The sequence below is a fragment of the Sorex fumeus genome, unplaced genomic scaffold (assembly GCF_029834395.1).
Source record: "Sorex fumeus unplaced genomic scaffold, SorFum_2.1 ptg000037l, whole genome shotgun sequence".
NCBI classification, from domain to species: domain Eukaryota; kingdom Metazoa; phylum Chordata; class Mammalia; order Eulipotyphla; family Soricidae; genus Sorex; species Sorex fumeus.
Genome location: NW_026606094.1, coordinates 20816718 through 20834876, shown reverse-complemented (window position 1 = coordinate 20834876; position 18159 = coordinate 20816718). Strand labels below are relative to the sequence as shown.

General features: G+C 37.1%; 1 protein-coding gene and 1 pseudogene across 2 annotated transcripts in view; both read right to left on the bottom strand.

Annotated features, from left to right (window-relative positions):
• Nucleotides 1–10579, bottom strand: part of LOC130027580 (60S ribosomal protein L17-like) — a 45665-nt pseudogene extending 35086 nt beyond the window's left edge.
• The window catches only part of IMMP2L (inner mitochondrial membrane peptidase subunit 2), a 905603-nt gene that overhangs the window by 380066 nt on the left and 507378 nt on the right, over nucleotides 1–18159 (bottom strand). The gene's annotated exons all lie outside the window — the stretch shown is intronic.

The window sequence follows — 18159 nt, the reverse complement described above, 5'->3', positions numbered from 1 at the left end:
TTCTAGTGATCTTGGAAATACTCTAATAATATGTATCGATCATTTTCAAGTCCATGTCGATCTTAAATTGTTTTGTTTGCCTTTTCTTCCATTCTAAGGTGTCATCTTATACTGCTATTTGAACTCCTTATATCTTCAAAGTAGGAAAGTTCCACAAATGTCATACAAAAACATCATTCTGAAAGGGAGCAAGACAATTGTCATTGCTGATGGTCACCTGGGTACTCATTTATACACCAGGCAGCCCAAGAGGACCCAGTACTAAACAACTAGCGTTAAAAGTGTAACAGTGTTAGAGGTATGAGAGACAAGTGTTACCACTGACTGAAAATCAGGCATGCTGATATAAAGATTTCTAGATCTTTCACTGAAGTAGTGTGAAATATTGTATGAAAGGGCAAAGAAGTATTAAACAGCTTCAAAAGAAAAAAAAATCCCACATCACCCTTGCTCTGCACCTTCTCTATTAAAAGGACATATCAAACTTCAAACTTACATAGTTAATCACCAAACTTTTTGTTTGTCTCTGAGCCACATCTGGCAGTGGTCAGGGATCATTCCTAGTAGTGCTCATTGGGACAATATAAAACCAAATATGTATTTCTGAGGACAGCAATGTATAGCAAGCACCTTAACTGCAGTGCTAATTCTCATAAGTTAAGACTTAAAAAAGAAGAGAGGCCAGAGCAATAGTGCAGGTGGTAAGGCATTTGCCTTGCATGTGGCCATCCCAGATTCAATCCCTAGTACCCCATGTGGTTATATGGTCCTGTGAGCAATGCGAGGAGTGATCCCTGAGTTCAGAGCTAGAAGTTAGTCCCAAGCATAGTCACAGATCTCCCAAAATAAAAACAAAACTTAAAAAGAAAAAGTATTTCCAAAAGAGACTAACACTTATAAAGCAATTTGTATTAATCACCTTTTAAATACTTTGCATATAGTTACTGAATTACAAACATGCACTGAGATGAGGTTAAAAGATTTATTGGATACCACAAGACACTAGTAAACAAAGAAACCAACATTTGAAACACATAGCTTACATTCTTCTCAGTTTACATTCATTAAGCATTAAGTAAGCATTAAGAAGTATGTGTAGGGGCTGGAGTGATAGCACAGTCGGTAGGGCGTTTGCCTTGCACCCGGCTGATCCGGGTTGGATTCCGAGCATCCCATATGGTCCCTCGAGCACTGCCAGGAGTAATTCGTGTGTGCATGAGGCAGGAATAACCCCTGTACATCACCGGTGTGACCCAAAAAGAAAATGGAAAATATCAATATATTTTCCGGATACCTAGCAGAGACACTGAAAAAGTAAATCCTGAAAAACTGTGACTGTATATGAATGGTTCAATGTTTTTAATAAACCAGCTAGATTAATAGTAGGTTAATTTGGATAAATTATCCACTGTGTTAGAAAAGACTTTCTGTCTGGCTAGGATATAAACAATATCTGAATGTCCAAGTCCGTCATGATGGCTAGATGTTTTCTGTCTGCACACTGCAGGGATAAATCTGCTCTTTGAAAACAGAGATTACTGTCTTTGGATTCTGAGCACCTAGACTAGTGTAAACACTCAATAAATGTTTTGAATGAAGATATAGGTAAATAAATCAACACTCCATAAAGGAAATTTCTAGTGGCAGAGTGAGAAAGGCATCTTTAAGAAAAGAAAGAAGGGGAAATAATAGTGACTGAGATCCTCTATGCTGCCTGGTTCTAAGGCACTCAGCACCACTCCAGCCTGTGAATCCCTGCTGTGTTTGAAGTGAGTTCAAGCAGCAGGGCAAGGGGCTCAGAGAACAAAAGAGGAAAGTCAAAATTCAGAGCAGGCTTGATTCACAAGCAGGGGAAACCCCTAAGCTGAAAAGTTACACCCACACCAGGAGTATCAGTAGGAAGGAGGCTTCCCCAGGGAAGGCTGGCAAGTAAGGGGTCCCCACCTCCTTTTCAGAGAACCAAGAAGTCAAACTAAAAGAAAAAGAGATTTAGCCTCCTCCTACTTAGAGTTTTCAGTTTTCCTTTGAAGAAAACATAAGAAAAGCACAGGTTGAAAGGAAAAGCAGAAGCAAGTTCTGTGCTCCTAGAGCTAAAACATGGCTGAAGAGCGTGTATAAAACATGAGTGAACGCCATTGAAAGTGGTACACTACCTTAGAGTGTGGGAGCCTGGCCTGCGGACACTGTCAATTACTGCCAGGGAAAAAGGAAACAAAAAAACAACAACATTTTGGATGTAAGAGCTTAAATTAGAAAGAAACTTATATCCTTCCTTCCTACGGCTTGCCTGGCTCATATACCTTTAACTTCTTGCTGGAATGCTGCCTTATATTTTTCACATGGCTTCTCAAAGGCCATCTTTTCCATGAAGTCTATTTGGATCCTCAGAATGCTGCTTCTCCTAATCTTAGCTGTCAGTTGTGTGTCTTATTTAACTTCACTATATCACTGTCATTCCGTTGTTCGTTGATTTACTCGAGTGGGTGCCAATAATATCTCTGTTTCTCCCAGCCCTGAGATTTTAGCATTCTCTCCTTACTTGTCTTTCCCAATGATTGGAGGCTTTTTCAGGGCCAGGGGAATGAGACCTGTTATCATTACTGGCTTTGGGATATAGAATACGCCACGGGGAGCTTGCCAGGTTCTGCCCATTATTTAACTTACTCGGAATATTTATTATATGACTGATATGTGTCAGGTAGCTTTTGAGACACTAGCAAATAGATACAACTCTTTGTATCAGGGTACTTAGATTCGACTATGCTGCATATTAAATGACTTTTGTTATACTATGCAGTACATATTTGGATGTCTTTTATCTAACAAAAAGTTGTAATAAGCAGCTTTCCCATTGTTAAAGCTTATGAATTCCCAAATGTCCTCTAAGGCAGTATTTTATGCAGAAGAGTTACTACTTTCAAAGAGTTCAGTTTAAGCTTTTGGAATCAATAGGAAACCTATATTTTCTAAGGTTTTTTTTAACATGCTGGAGCGATAGCACAGCGGTAGAGCGTTTGCCTTACAAGCGGCCAACATGGCCGACCTGAGTTCGATTCCTCCGCCCCTCTCGGAGAGCCCGGCAAGCTACCGAGAGTATTCGATATGCCAAACACAGTAACAACAAAGTCTCCAATGGAGACGTTACTGGGCCCGCTCGAGCAAATCGACGGCCTTTACCTTTGAGAAAGGTGCAGGGGAAATTTTCACCTTTGCATATAGGATAAATCGCCATATGTTACCAACAAACTGTATATTTGAAAAAGTAGAAACATACATTTGGTCAGAGGAAAGGAAAAACAATCCATTTTTTTATTTCCCCTGTAATAGAAATGGTATAATTAAAAATCAAGACAATATTATGAAGCTGCTGTTTCCCAAATAGGTTGTTTATTAAAAATAAGAACAAGGGAAGAAAAAAATCAATGATTGAAATAATATAAATTATTTTCAAAGAAATCTTTAAAAGTGTGTTGCAACAAACATTTATGTTTCCTTTTGTCAGGGAGGATTTTTGGTCATAGGCTATGGTGCTCAGAATTTAACCCTGGCATAACATACTACAAGGCAAATACTCTACCACCTGTACTATCTCTCCAGCCCCATCAGGTATATTTTAAATCTTAGTCATCTTGAGAAAACATGACAATCCATAATGATTATGACATATCAACCACTTTTTCAATTAAACTTCATCTTCTAACTAATAAAATTAATTGATGGGTATTATAGCATAATTGATAAATTACATAGCAGAGACAACATTTTTGGCACAGGTCAACACGAGTCTACAATACACTATTGTTTATAACAAGAAACCACACACAATCCTAAAATTGTAGACTAGACTGTTTCTCCAGGAAGATGAAGCACTTCCCATGATTTTAATTTTTCATCCTTGTCTTCTCCCTTTTCTCATTTCTTTTCCTATTTATAAAAGCTAATATTTATTTAATCGTAAATTTTCAGAAAAATCTACCAGAAAATAGAGTAATATAAATAATAAATATTCTTCACAATTTAGTTTCTCAGTCCTTCTAAAAAATCAACAGCATTTCTTTAGTAGAATGACCTCCGTTGAGCATGATGCTACCTTCCTTCCTGAGTTAAAACTCATCTCTCCTGCCAATAAAAACTAGCTTCTAAAAACCTCATGTTTACTGCATACTTGTAGGCAAGATATCAACTAAGCTTTCAAATTTTTCTAAAGAGTTAGGGATGTTCAATGGTAGAGAACTTGCTTTGTATGTGTGAGGCACCAGGTTTCATTTCCAAACAAGTTATGCCCAAATTTTTCATTTCTAGAATGAAATTAGGGTATGATGGTTGTGAATGTGTTGAGAATGGAAGAATATCAGCTCTCTTGATATCAAAATTACAGGATATCAGTGGCACCTTTTACAATGAAGTCTGCTACCAACCTAACAAAGAAAACAATATCCACACTGAGGAGTTTGGTGTTAGCTACCTAGATTTTTCAACAGATGTGATATTATAAGTGAGTCTATGCAAGCATTTTTACCTGGGTTCACAGAGTAAATATGTTCCATAGAGGTGTTGGGCTGGGTATGTAGGCTATTGAAACTCCATTCTTCATCAAGCATGCTGATATGTTTGCTCCCTTAAGAATCTTACGGGATTGGCCGGCCGAGCGAGCCCCGCGGCAGGAGGACAGCACGGACCCCAGCCCCCAGCCCCAGCGCGCACAGCAGCCCACCCGCCCCCCAATCCAGGTGGGTTGGATGAGCCCAGCGGAGCCCCGCCCCTGAGCGCACATGCGCCGCCCGCGGAGCGAGCTCAGGATCCTGGGAGGGAGTGGCCTGGGACTGGCTAGGGGCGCGGCCTCAAAGAAAGGGGCGTGGCCTCCTAAAAGTGGGCGTGGCCTGCTTCCGGGCCGGAGGTATATCACTCACTCCAAGCAATTTGGACCTTCATCCTTTCATCCTTTTCATCAACTTGTTACCTAATACCAACCAAAATTTCTCACCTCTTCTACTACAATTCAACAAAATCCCACTCGCCTACTCCATTTCCAACAAAAGTTCTGTTGGAAAATAGCTATACAAGCTCAGTAGTAAATAGCAACTCCTCCAAAAGTTTCACTCAATGTCAGTTATAAAACAAAGAATAACGCCTGATTCAGAAGAAGGTTAGACCCAGAAAGGTAGAAGAGGCGCATCTAGCAGCAACAAAGCTGAACGGCTCCTGGCAGTCTCTCCTCACTCAACCAGAACAGTAGCAGCGAGTGTGAAGGACCAAACCACACTGGTCACAATGGTAAAGCAACGCAAAAGCCCACCAAACTTTCTTATTCACGAGGCTAGCCCAGAAGACACCAACAGTACTATAGCGTTAGACAACCTCTCTGGCAAGGAATTCAGAATGGAGCTATTCAGGATGCTTAGGGAACTAAAAGAAACAATGGAAACCAATGCCAATAAAAGACAAGAGGAGTTGAAGGCAGAAATGAGGAAAATGCAATTGGAAATGTCGGACCTGAAAAACCTGGTAGCCGAATTGAAAACCACAGTGGAAGGCCTCAGCAGCAGAGTAACAGCGGCTGAGAACAGAATCAGTGAGCTCGAAGATCAAGTTCAAAGTCTTGTAAGAAAAGAGCAGAAAATGGAAAAGAGACTCACAGTTCGAGAACAGATGGCAAGAGAAGATCGTGATGAAGCCAAGAGGGGTAACATAAGAATTATTGGAGTCCCAGAGGGACAGGAAGAAAACCTTGATGAAGAAGAAACTGTCAAAGAAATCATTGCTACAACGTTTCCAGAGTTGAAGAAAACTTGTGACCACATCCAGGAGGCCCGAAGGGTACCGGCTAGAAGAAATCTGAATAAAAATACCCCAAGACACATCCTGATCAAAATGACCAAAACCTTAGACAGAGACAAAATTCTGAAAGCAGCAAGATCGAAGAAAGAAATCTCTTACAAAGGAGCATCCTTAAAATTCACAGCTGATTTTTCTGATGAAACCCTCAGGGCCCGAAAACAGTGGTGGGACATAGTGAAAAAACTCAATGAAATAAATGCTTCTCCAAAAATACTTTACCCAGCGAGACTCTCATTCATAATAGAAGGAACAACACACAGTTTCACAGACAAACAACAGCTCAGGAACTTCATAGACTCAAAACCATGGTTACAAGTACAACTAAATGGGCTACTTTAAGGCAAGACAGGCCCCTCAAATACACCAAATTTCAACAGAACAATGGGACAAAATCCCATAACAATAATCTCTCTCAATGTCAATGGGCTAAACGCACCAATTAAAAGACATAGAGTGGCAGGATGGATTAGAAAATTGAACCCAACATTCTGCTGCCTGCAAGAAACACATCTCAATAGTCAAAGCAAACACAGACTCAGAGTCAAAGGCTGGAAAACAATCCTACAGGCAAACAGCTCCCAGAAAAAAGCTGGGGTAGCTATCCTAATATCAGACCACATTGACTTCAGAGTGAAGAAGATCATAAGAGACAGTGAAGGCCATTTCCTATTGACCAAAGGATCTGTACAACAGGAAGAACTTACAATAATAAACGTATATGCACCTAATGAGAGACCAGCAAAGTACTTAAAACAATTACTCATAGATTTGGAAAAAGACATCGATAGCAACACAATACTAGTGGGAGACTTAAACACCGCTTTGTCACCTCTTGATAGATCAACCAGACTCAAGCTTAGCAAGGACATACTTCATCTGAGGGAAACAATGGAAGAAAGGGACTTAGTAGATATATACAGGACACTTCATCCACAAAAAGCTGAATACACATTCTTCTCAAGCGTACATGGAACATTCTCCAAGATAGACCACATGCTGAGCCACAAAACATGCCTCCATAAAATTAAGAAGATAGAGATTATATCAACAATCTTCTCAGACCACAATGCGCTGAAATTAGAAGTAAATCACACACAAAAACAGAAAACTAAATCAAACACCTGGAAATTAAACAGTGCGCTATTAAACAATGAGTGGCTTAGACAGGAAATTAAAGAGGAAATCAAAAGATTCCTAGAAACGAATGAAAATGAGGATACAAGTTACCAAAACTTATGGGACACAGCAAAAGCGGTCTTAAGAGGAAAGTTTATAGCTCTACAAGCATTCCTCAGAAAGGAGGAGCGAGCCCACATAAATAAACTAACCTCACAGCTTAAGAACTTGGAGAAGGAACAACAAAAGGAGCACAACCCTTACAGGTGGAAGGAAATAATAAAACTCAGAGCAGAGATTAACAAGATGGAAACCCAGAAAACAATCCGAAAGATCAATGAAACCAAGAGCTGTTTCTTTGAGAAAATTAACAAAATCGATAAGCCCCTAGCAAAACTCACAAAGAAAGGGAGAGAGAAAACCCTAATAAGCCGAATCAGAAATGAAAAGGGGGTCATTACAACAGAAACTACAGAAATTCAAAGGATCCTCAGGGAGTACTTTGAAAAGCTTTATGCCACGGAACATCAAAACCTCAAGGAAATGGATAAATTCCTAGACTCCTACAGACTCCCAAGGCTGAACCAAGAAGACCTGGAATACCTGAACAGACCTATCACCATCAAGGAAATTGAAATGGTAATAAAAAGTCTCCCCAAGCACAAAAGCCCTGGCCCGGATGGATTCACCAGTGAATTCTTCCAAATCTTTAAAGAAGACTTACTCCCAATCCTCTTTAAGTTTTTCCATGAAATTGAAATATCAAATACACTTCCGAACAGTTTCTATGAAGCAAATATCACACTGATACCAAAAGCAGACAGAGATAACATAAAGAAAGAGAACTACAGGCCGATATCCCTGATGAACACAGATGCAAAGATCCTCAACAAACTACTAGCAAATAGAATCCAACTACTCATCAAAAAGATCATACACCATGACCAAGTAGGATTCATCCCAGGGATGCAAGGAGGGTTTAACATTCGGAAATCAATCAACATAATCCATCATATCAACAAAAGAAAAGATAAAAAGCATATGATTATATCAATAGATGCAGAGAAAGCATTTGACAAGATCCAGCACCCCTTTATGATGAAAACCCTAGCCAAAATGGGTATAAAGGGGACCTTCCTCAACATAATTAAAGCCATCTACCACAAGCCTACAGCAAGCATCATCCTCAATGGGGAAAAACTGAGAGCCTTCCCTCTAAGATCAGGGACGAGACAAGGACGCCCACTCTCTCCACTGCTGTTCAATATAGTACTGGAAGTACTTGCAAGAGCAATTAGGCAAGAAAAAGATATTAAGGGCATACAGGTAGGAAAGGAAGAAATCAAGCTCTCACTATTCGCAGATGATATGATACTCTACTTAGAGAACCCAATAACCTCCACCAAAAAACTCCTAGAAACAATAGACTTGTATAGTAAAGTTGCAGGCTATAAAATCAATACCCAAAAGTCCATGGCTTTCCTATACGCAAACAGTGAGATAGAGGAAAGTTATATGAAAAAATCAATCCCGTTCACAATTGTGCCCCAGAAAATCAAGTACCTAGGAATCAGCTTAACTAAGGAAGTAAAGGACCTGTACAAAGAAAACTACAAAACACTACTTCAGGAAATAAAAGAGGACATGAGGAAATGGAAAGACATCCCCTGCTCATGGGTCGGGAGACTTAACATTGTCAAAATGGCAATACTACCGAAAGCACTGTACAAATTCAATGCAATTCCTATAAGGATACCCATGACATTCTTCAAAGAAATGGAGCAAACACTCCTAAAATGTATATGGAACAATAAACCCCCACGAATAGCTAAAGCAATTCTTGGGAAAAAGAAAATGGGAGGAATCAACCTCCCTAACTTCAAACTTTACTACAAAGTGGTAGTAATCAAAACAGCATGGTACTGGAACAAAGGCAGAACTGCAGACCAATGGAACAGAGTTGAATATACTGACATCTCCCCTCAATCATATAATCATCTAATCTTTGATAAAGGTGCAAGAAATGTGAAGTGGAGTAAGGAAAGCCTCTTTAACAAATTGTGCTGGCATCACTGGACGGCTACATGCAAAAAAATGGGCTCAGAACTCTGCCTAACACCATGTACAAAGGTAAGATCAAAATGGATTAAAGACCTCAACATCAAACCAGAAACCATAAGATACATTGAAGACAAAGTTGGCAAAACCCTCCATGACATTGAGGCTAATGGTATGTTCAAAGATGACACGCCACTGGCTGAGCAAGTGAAAACAGAGATAGATAAATGGGACTATCTTAAACTAAGAAGCTTCTGTACCTCCAAAGAAACAGTGACCAAAATACAAAGACAGTCTACAGAATGGGAAAGAATATTCGCCGAATACACATCTGACAAGGGGTTGATATCAAGGATATACAAAATACTGGTTGAACTCCACAAGAAGAAAACATCCAACCCCATCCAAAAATGGGGCAATGAAATGAACAGAAACTTTCTCAAAGAAGAAATCCGAATGGCAAAAAAGCACATGAGAAAATGCTCTACATCATTAATCATCAGGGAGATGCAGATCAAAACCACAATGAGATACCATCTCACACCTCAGAGACTGGCCCACATTCAAAAGAGCAAAAGCAACCGATGCTGGCGTGGATGTGGCGAGAAAGGGACACTCCTTCACTGTTGGTGGGAATGTCCACTGGTTCAGCCCTTATGGAAAACACTATGGACGTTCCTCAAAAAATTAGAAATTGAGCTCCCATTTGACCCAGCGATACCACTCCTGGGAATTTATTCCAGAGAGGCAAAAATGTGTAGCCAAAGTGACATCTGCACTTGTTTGTTCATTGCAGCACTCTTTACAGTAGCCAGAAACTGGAAGAGACCTGAGTGCCCAAGAACAGATGACTGGTTAAAGAAACTTTGGTACATCTACACAATGGAGTACTATGTAGCTCTTAGAAAAGATGAAGTCATGAACTTTACATACAAGTGGTACAATATGGAAAGTATCATGCTAAGTGAAATGAGTCAGAAAGAGAGGGATAGACATAGAAAGATTGCATTCATCTGGGGGATATAAAGTAACAAAATATGAGATTAATACCCAAGAATAGCTGAGATCAGCACCAGGAGAATTACTCCATAACTTAGAGGCCAGCCGGGTATTCTAGGGGAAAGGACAATTCAGATAGAAAGGGCAACACCAAGTGGAGGGTGTTTGGAGGATCCTCCCAGGAGGGGAGATGCAGGTTGAAAGTAGACTGGACTGAACATGTTCACCACTCAATGCCTCTTTTGCTGATCACAACACCCAAAAGGAGAGAGAAAACAAGGGGGAATGCCCTGCCACAGTGGCAGGGGGGGATGGGGGGATGGGGGGGAGGGATATTATCCTGGTGGTGGAAAATGAACACTGGTGGAGGGATGGGTATTTGATCGTGGTATGACCGAGATCCAAGCACAAATATTTGTAAATCTACAACTGTACCTCATGGTGTTTCACTAATAAAAAAAAAAAAAAAGAATCTTACGGGATTGGCTACTGTGGTTGTGAACATGTAATGATCCATGTGAATGTTGAGGAAAAACTTGAAACACGGTTTTGCATCACTAAGAACCATGGTTTACCTCAGGAATGATCCTATGGCTCAAAAATTAAAGTAGCAACAGAAGGGTCACTGATTCAGATCATGATATCCAATTGTTTGGTCACCAAATCAGCTGATCCTTTCCCTAACCCACTATGTCAGACATTGGGTCTTAAAAAAAAAGTTTAAAACTAGAACTATCATCAGGACCAAATTTCATCCATTTTTAATGCTGACCTCTCCTTCATTTTTTTAAATGTGAAATTGTCACAAAACTGAATGAGAAAGACAGTAAATACACAAAGTAGGATCTAACTCATTTCTGCACTATGAACCAGACACAATACAAAATCACCTTTATAGATCTGCACCAATTGCTCATGCCCTCAATAGAAAAGTCATACATAATGTAGCAGTGAAATTGTTGACAAGGCTATATTATGGTCACAGAAGACTGTGTGAATTTCTGCTGTGGACATGCGAAAGTGATGAGTGATGTAGGCGCCTGATGAGATTTTGCATCTCTTTTTAACAGTGTCCTGAAGGCAAGTTCTGTTGTTTGCTAAGCATCTGCAGTAGTACAGAGGCTTATAATAGAAAGTACACTTCTAACTTCATACATTTTCTGTATTAGCCAAACACTTATATGGGCATTGAATGACATTAATGACTTTTTTTTGTTTTTGTTATACTGATGATTAATTATTTAGGTGCTCATTGTGTTGTTAAAGATATTTTAAAATCTTTAAATTATTATAGCTCAAAATGTCCCTTATTAAATAAATACAAATTTGCAACTTTACTGAAATCACGAGATCTTAAATTTTCTGAATATGAAGTGAAGTCATTAATGTACGCTCTTCAGAGGATTATAAAAATCTCGAAAATCAAAAGTATATTTCAACGGCTAAGAGTTATCAAATTTTCAAGAGGAAATATAGCTCCTAAAAGACTAAAATATTTTAAAGGGTAAAAGTATATTTCATTGCAATCTCAACAAACAGTAAGAAAAGGCAGAAAAATATCATTAATTTATAAGTGGTCACATAAAGCATAAATCTAAATAGACAGAAAATATTGAGTCAGGATGAGTTTGACCCTTCGATTATTAGTCAGAAATTTTTGTCTGTTTGTTTTTTGGACCACAGCAGGCGATGCTCAGGGATTACTCCTGGCTTTCCAATCATAGGTCACTCCTGGTGGCCTCTGAGGATCAAATGGGATGTCGAGGCTCAAAACTGGGCCAGCTGTGTACAAGGCAAGGACCTACTGGCTGTACTATCTATTGTTCCAGCTTCCCCAATGAAGCAGAAGTTTATTGAAAGAAATTAAAATACATGAAAGCTTTGCTACTGTACCTCACGGTGAATCAATAAAAAGGGAAAATAAAATAAAATAAAAATAAAAATAAAATACAGGTAGATGATATTGAAGACAAGTGAAATGTCAAAATAAATTTCAGTAAAATATTCCATATTATTTTAAAATATATCTTATTAATATATAATTAATGAATAACACATAATATTCAATTGGATGTTTGATATAAATATATGCATGCAAAAATCAGTACCACATCCAAGGTAACAAATATGTATATCATTCTCAAAAGTTTCCTCCTTATCCTTTAGTAATGATTCCTTGAGCCCTGTTCCTTTCACTGTATATTAGTTTGCCTTTACCAGAAATATATTTAAATGAAATTATTCAATGTAGTAACCCTCCCATAACATCTGCAAAAGATAAGCCTAAATAAATTTTAAGCCCTAAAATCTTTGAATATTACTTGTATAAAAGAGTCTTGGAGATCAAATTGAGTTAAAGATCTAAAGTTAAGATCATCCTTGATAATAATGATGGGTCCTAAATTCCCTGATGAGTATAATGTAACACAGAGGAACCTGGGAGAACAGAATCTAGAGGCAGGAGAGAATACAATAGACCCAAGCCAAAAGTCAAGAAATGCTCCAAGCAATGGAAACTTAGAAGAAAAGAGGAAAAAAGCAGAATTTCTCCGAGGGCCTTTAACAATGTAGTCCTTCAACACCTTGATTTTCAACTTAAAGCCTCCAGAATTATGAGAGATGTCTTTTTCTGTCTGGTGTCTTCCACTCAGCACAGCTATTTTGAGATGCATTCATGTTGTAGAATGTATGTATCAATAGTTCATTACATTTTATTGCTTAGAAGTTCATTATATAGGTGTATCAGAGCTTGTTTAACGATGTAACTACTGATGAATGGCTGAGTTCTTTTCAGCTTAGACTATGATATATCAAATTGCTAAGAACAATTATGTATGGTTTTGACTAGAAACATGCTTTCTTTTCTCTTGGGTAAAAATACGGTATGTACCTGCTTTTCCTCTAAGAAATTTGCAAACTATTTCACAAGGAGCTGCACCATTTTATTTATTTATTTATTTATTTATTTTTGCTTTTTTGGGTCACACACGGCAATGCTCAGGGGTTACTCCTGGCTCATGCACTCAGAAATTACTCCTAACGGTGCTCAGGGGACCATATGGGATGCTGGGAATCGAATCTGAGTTGGCCATTTTGGCTGCATGCAAGGCAAACACCCTAGCCGCTGTGCTGTATCGCTCCAGCCCCTAGCTGCACCATTTTAAATCCATACCAAGAGTTCTCAAACAATACAGAGTTATAAAAAACACTTTGTTTCATACTGCTGAAAAATTTTAGGTTAGTTTATCTGCCCTTTATGGTTTAGATTTCTTTGCATTTTGTTTACCAGTAATTTTTCACTTGATGACACAAACTTTAAATTTACTTGTTCCTTTCCTATTCAGCTTCTTGATTCCTCACCAATCAGGGAGTTCAGTTTTTTTTACCTCTTTTGTTCTTTTTTGCCAGATGGGAAGATAAGACCAGAGTATTTTATTCTGCCTTTGTCAATAGCAGAAGTTATCTTTCACATGCAATTAGCCACTAAATGACTAACACCACCTTCCCCCCCTCCCCCCCCACACACACACTCACTCAAATGGAACAAACTCTAGTATTATGGAGAAAGAATAATGAGTAACAAAAAGAAGATATCCTATTTCAATCTGAATTTTTTTTCAAAAAATGTTGAACCATTTTATAATTACTATATTTTTTAAAAAAATAAAGCGGCATAATTTACAGGGGAGAATATCTAAAATTTTGGTTATTCATAAAAATTCTTACCAAATCCTCTCATCATTCTTTTCCCTACTCTAACCCCCCAATATCACCTGTAATTTACCAAACTGTACTACCTTCAAATTATGTAATTTTGAAGAAACCATTTGCTAGAAACTCAAATGCCAAAGATACTGAGCAGGTGAAAAAAACTAACGAATAACCACTTATTCTGCCTGAGAGTCAGGTTCATTGTTTGTGAGATATGGTTGGCCATGTTGTCAACTCTCAGGTTTGCTAAAATGATTGAGAAATTGTTTCCTTTACTAAATCCTAACGTTTCATGCCTAGGTATTATTATATTTAATAACAAGAATTATTCAAATCCAATTAGCTATTTTTCATGGTATTGCATTGGAAATTAGTATTGCACACATGTTAATTTCAAAATTCAGGACATGTTCCAACAAATACTAAAATATATGTTCTTTGACTTACATACGGAATCACTGATATTTCTATCTTTTTATTTGATTTCCTGAACTCTTGAAAAAGAATGTATAGTTGAAATTGAACTTTTATAATTAGGAGTAGCACTAAAATATAATCAAAATATTTATGTATAACAATCAAAATAGCAGAAATAAATTTAGTAAGAATGTTTTATTGAAAGAAAAGTTATCTTACATTATAAAGGCTTCTAATACTAGATTGTAAAATTTTAATAATTAAACTCTAGTGATGTTGTGTTCATAGCTTTGGTTGTGATTAAGAGAATAGTTGGAGAGGCATAAGAAGAGGAAAGATCTACTACCAAAGCAGAAATAATAGCTATCAAAAGACAATGACTAAAAGTCAAAAAAATACAATTAAAATAAAGTATACATCATCAATGGTATACATTAAGAATATGAGCCAAACTGATAAAAATATACAAAACTGGGCCTGGAATAATAGTACAGAGGGAGGAGCACTTGACTTGAATGAAACTGTATCGGGTTCAAGCCCCAGCACCCAATGTGGTTCTCCAAATCCCACCTGAAGTGATCCCTGAGCACTGAGCCAGTCACCCCTGATAACCCCCAGGTGTGGCCCCCATATAGAAAAAAAAACATAAAAACAGAAACAAAAATTAATATTGAAAATCATAAATATACTGAAGGCATAAAGTTACATACTTTTTTATATTTGGAATTACACCAGAAACAATTTGTAGTCAAATTATTAACTCTACACTATCTCAAAAAAACAAATATTCAGAACTATACAGAGTCTGAAAATGGAAAATAGCTACATTTTAAATATAGACTTCAATCAACTATGTACTCTGGATTATAGGTAGTAACATAAAACAGTACTCTCCCTGAAGATAATGTTAGTTGACCTCTTATTATTATACTCTCAGGATCTATGCAGGTCTGAAGCACAATGGGGAATGATATTTGTGTAAGGAATGCATGATAGACAGGGCAAGAAATGGCTAGTCTGATTCATGAATAACAAATCTAATTTTAACTATTTTAGTATTAACTCATTTTTAAGCAGTGCTGGCTCCAAAAAGGAATATCAGATTTAGTTTTCTATTCCTCAGATCTCTTTAAGTCTATACATTCAGTAATTTCTAATAGACTTACTATAATTTCCTTTGGTATTTAACATACTTAAATATTCTTACTCACCTAATTGGCCTTTTTAATGTTTTCCCCAAATTCATAAATAATAAAAAAATAAGAACAGAAATCTTGTTTTGATACCCTTATTACCAAAGTCTCAAGTAGAACATATTTTTTAAAATAAAAGAAAATTCAATAAAATGAAGTCTATCACAGCTAGAAACAGAGCAATTGTTCAATTTTACTTTCATTCTACTACCTGAAGCAAATAATTTAAATTCCTATTCCAAATAGTTAGAAGTTAATGATATCTTTTTGCTCCCTATAAAACCTGGCAGCTTTGTCTAAGATGGTGTGTCACAAAAAAAAATTCACCATTTAATCCTTAAAATAAAGTTTCCCCATTCTCTCCCTTATTGCAAAGGAGAGTGATGTTGACATGGGATCAAACAGTTTGCCCTGGAATGCCATTATGAATGTATAACAGAGAGGGAAAAATGTGCAATTTAGATTAGATTACTGGGCTTCTAGCAGGCTCTCCCTGTGCCAATTACAGAAGACTTTACATTTACATATAAATAGCTTGGAAATTCCAGCACAAATGTACTTGAAACATTGAATCATGTAGTTCAGAAAAACATGGATTAGGTGTATTTCAATTTAATTTTAAGGTGTTTACAACAAGCATGTATTCAAGTAAATAAGAGAAATGGAACCAATTTTTATTACAGAAAGTAACATCTTTTTAGATTATTGAAATTATTCCCATACTGCTCTTAAAGCCTTCCGCCAGGCTTCTTTTAGCATTCTATTAGGTTTTTGTTTAAAAAATAAAGTAGTTATATAGAAATGCAGAGTAATATTTGGGATACAAAATACAATCTTTTATTTTCCTAGGTTTTGTCTGTTAACATCAAAGATGGCTCTTAAGCTTAATGAAAGTCTTATAAAAGATACAAATAACATAGGGTGATTTTTTTCCAACATAGCTTCCTTCCTTTTTATCTCTTTAAATATTCAGTCCTAGCCAAGTTCTCTCTCTCCTCCTGGAAGACATTTTGCAATGAGTACTATCTTATTAGCAGTCTCTTGCCACTAACTCACCACAGATTAACCACTCTATTTATTGATCTCTGGTTTTTAAGGAGCCACTTCAATATTCACTGCCTTTTCACAACTGGATTTGATGGACAGTATAAACAAACTCTGTTGTCAGAAAACAAATAGTGCTGTAGTGCTGTATATGATCATATATGCCAAGTTTTGGTATTCTGAATTTATTTCTGGGTCTAGCAAGAGAGAGAAAAGGTTTCTGGAAACCATTCACTCTTATACACTGATTGAAATACTATTGGTGATATTTTTATATTTAACAAAATATGATACAATTAATCAACTGATTTTATTTTCTTGGGAAAAAACCATACCTAGCAAAGCTCAGGAGCTATTTCTGGTTCTCTTCTGAGGAGTAACCCCTGGTCCTGTTCAATGCCATCGATTGAACTAGGGTTGAGTATTTGTCAGGCAAGTGCCTTGCCTCCTCTATACAATCTCTCCCTCTCCAAATTCATTAATAGTTTATGGAAAACAGGTACAGTATCACAAGCTAAATAGCTAAAATATCTCTTCCTAATAATGTGAGGGGTGTGTATGTGGGGGGCCTTGGCAGGGAAGGTGGGAAGTGATGAGGAAGAGAAGGGGAGAGAAAGAGAGAGTCAGAGACAGAAAGAACATTCAGTATAGGAATCGCTGGGGCATTTGGTGGGAAGTACTTGGTTTGGGGAATTATCCTGGAATGTGCATATATTTGTAATATCACTGACCTAAAGCCAGCTTCAATATTAAATAAAAATGACTGCCATAGGAAATTTCACTGTGTACTATAAGTTACACATTACTGAGATTTTACCTTGTGTGGAGTATATTATCTTTTTATGACACAAAGTGTATTCATTCACAAACTTGATATATTATACAGGAGTGAAAAGACATATTTTTGGAGCAGAATGATCCCAGAATAGGAAAAATATAAACCTACAGACTAAAGCATCATTATTAATTGTTAGACACAAACGCTTAACAGTTTAGACAGACCAGAAAAAATTATTTTTTAAAATGCAAAAGTAAAATGAAACAAATTTGGCTAGTCAATTTGAGAACATGGACTGAAAATAAGCCTTGAGTAGTATAGAAAATGAGAATTGATTTCTTAGAGCTCATAGCTTAAAAATTTAAGAAGTTCAAAAACAAATGGCAAACACAATTAAAAAAATACTAGAAGAGTGTCAATCAACCACCCTCTGTTATTTCTCTTCACTAACATTTAAATACCCTGAATTATGAAGAGTCTTTTCTTCTTTTTGTTCTTTGTCTGTTTTGATTTGGGGCCACACTGGGTGGTGCTCAAGGGACCATAAGATGTGCTGGGGAATAAACTAGTATTTACCACATGCAAAACCATGTCTTGCCTCCTATACTATCTCTCTGACCTTAAAAAAAGTCTTCATTTTTACTAAACAATTAAGCTCATTTAGCACTAAAAATAGAATTTTTATGGTAACTCAAGTTGAAGCTTAGTTAAAATATTTTTTTTTGCTTTGTCAAGTCTAGTAACCATAAATTTGACAACTCTTCCATTTGCTTCTACTCAAACACACTCACACTGAACACTTGGTTTGTGATAAACTGCAAATACATTATTTAGCATTCATACGTCTTTTCTCTTGCAGTCTGCTGTATCTCCTCCCTTCCTATCTTGTCCTGCAAACCATTAGATTTTTAAATCAGCCTACAGAAGCTCTATAACTGTCTGTCGGTTTTGCTGAGTACACTAAATCATCTTTTTAAACAAGAGTAATAGCAAAAGGTTATGATA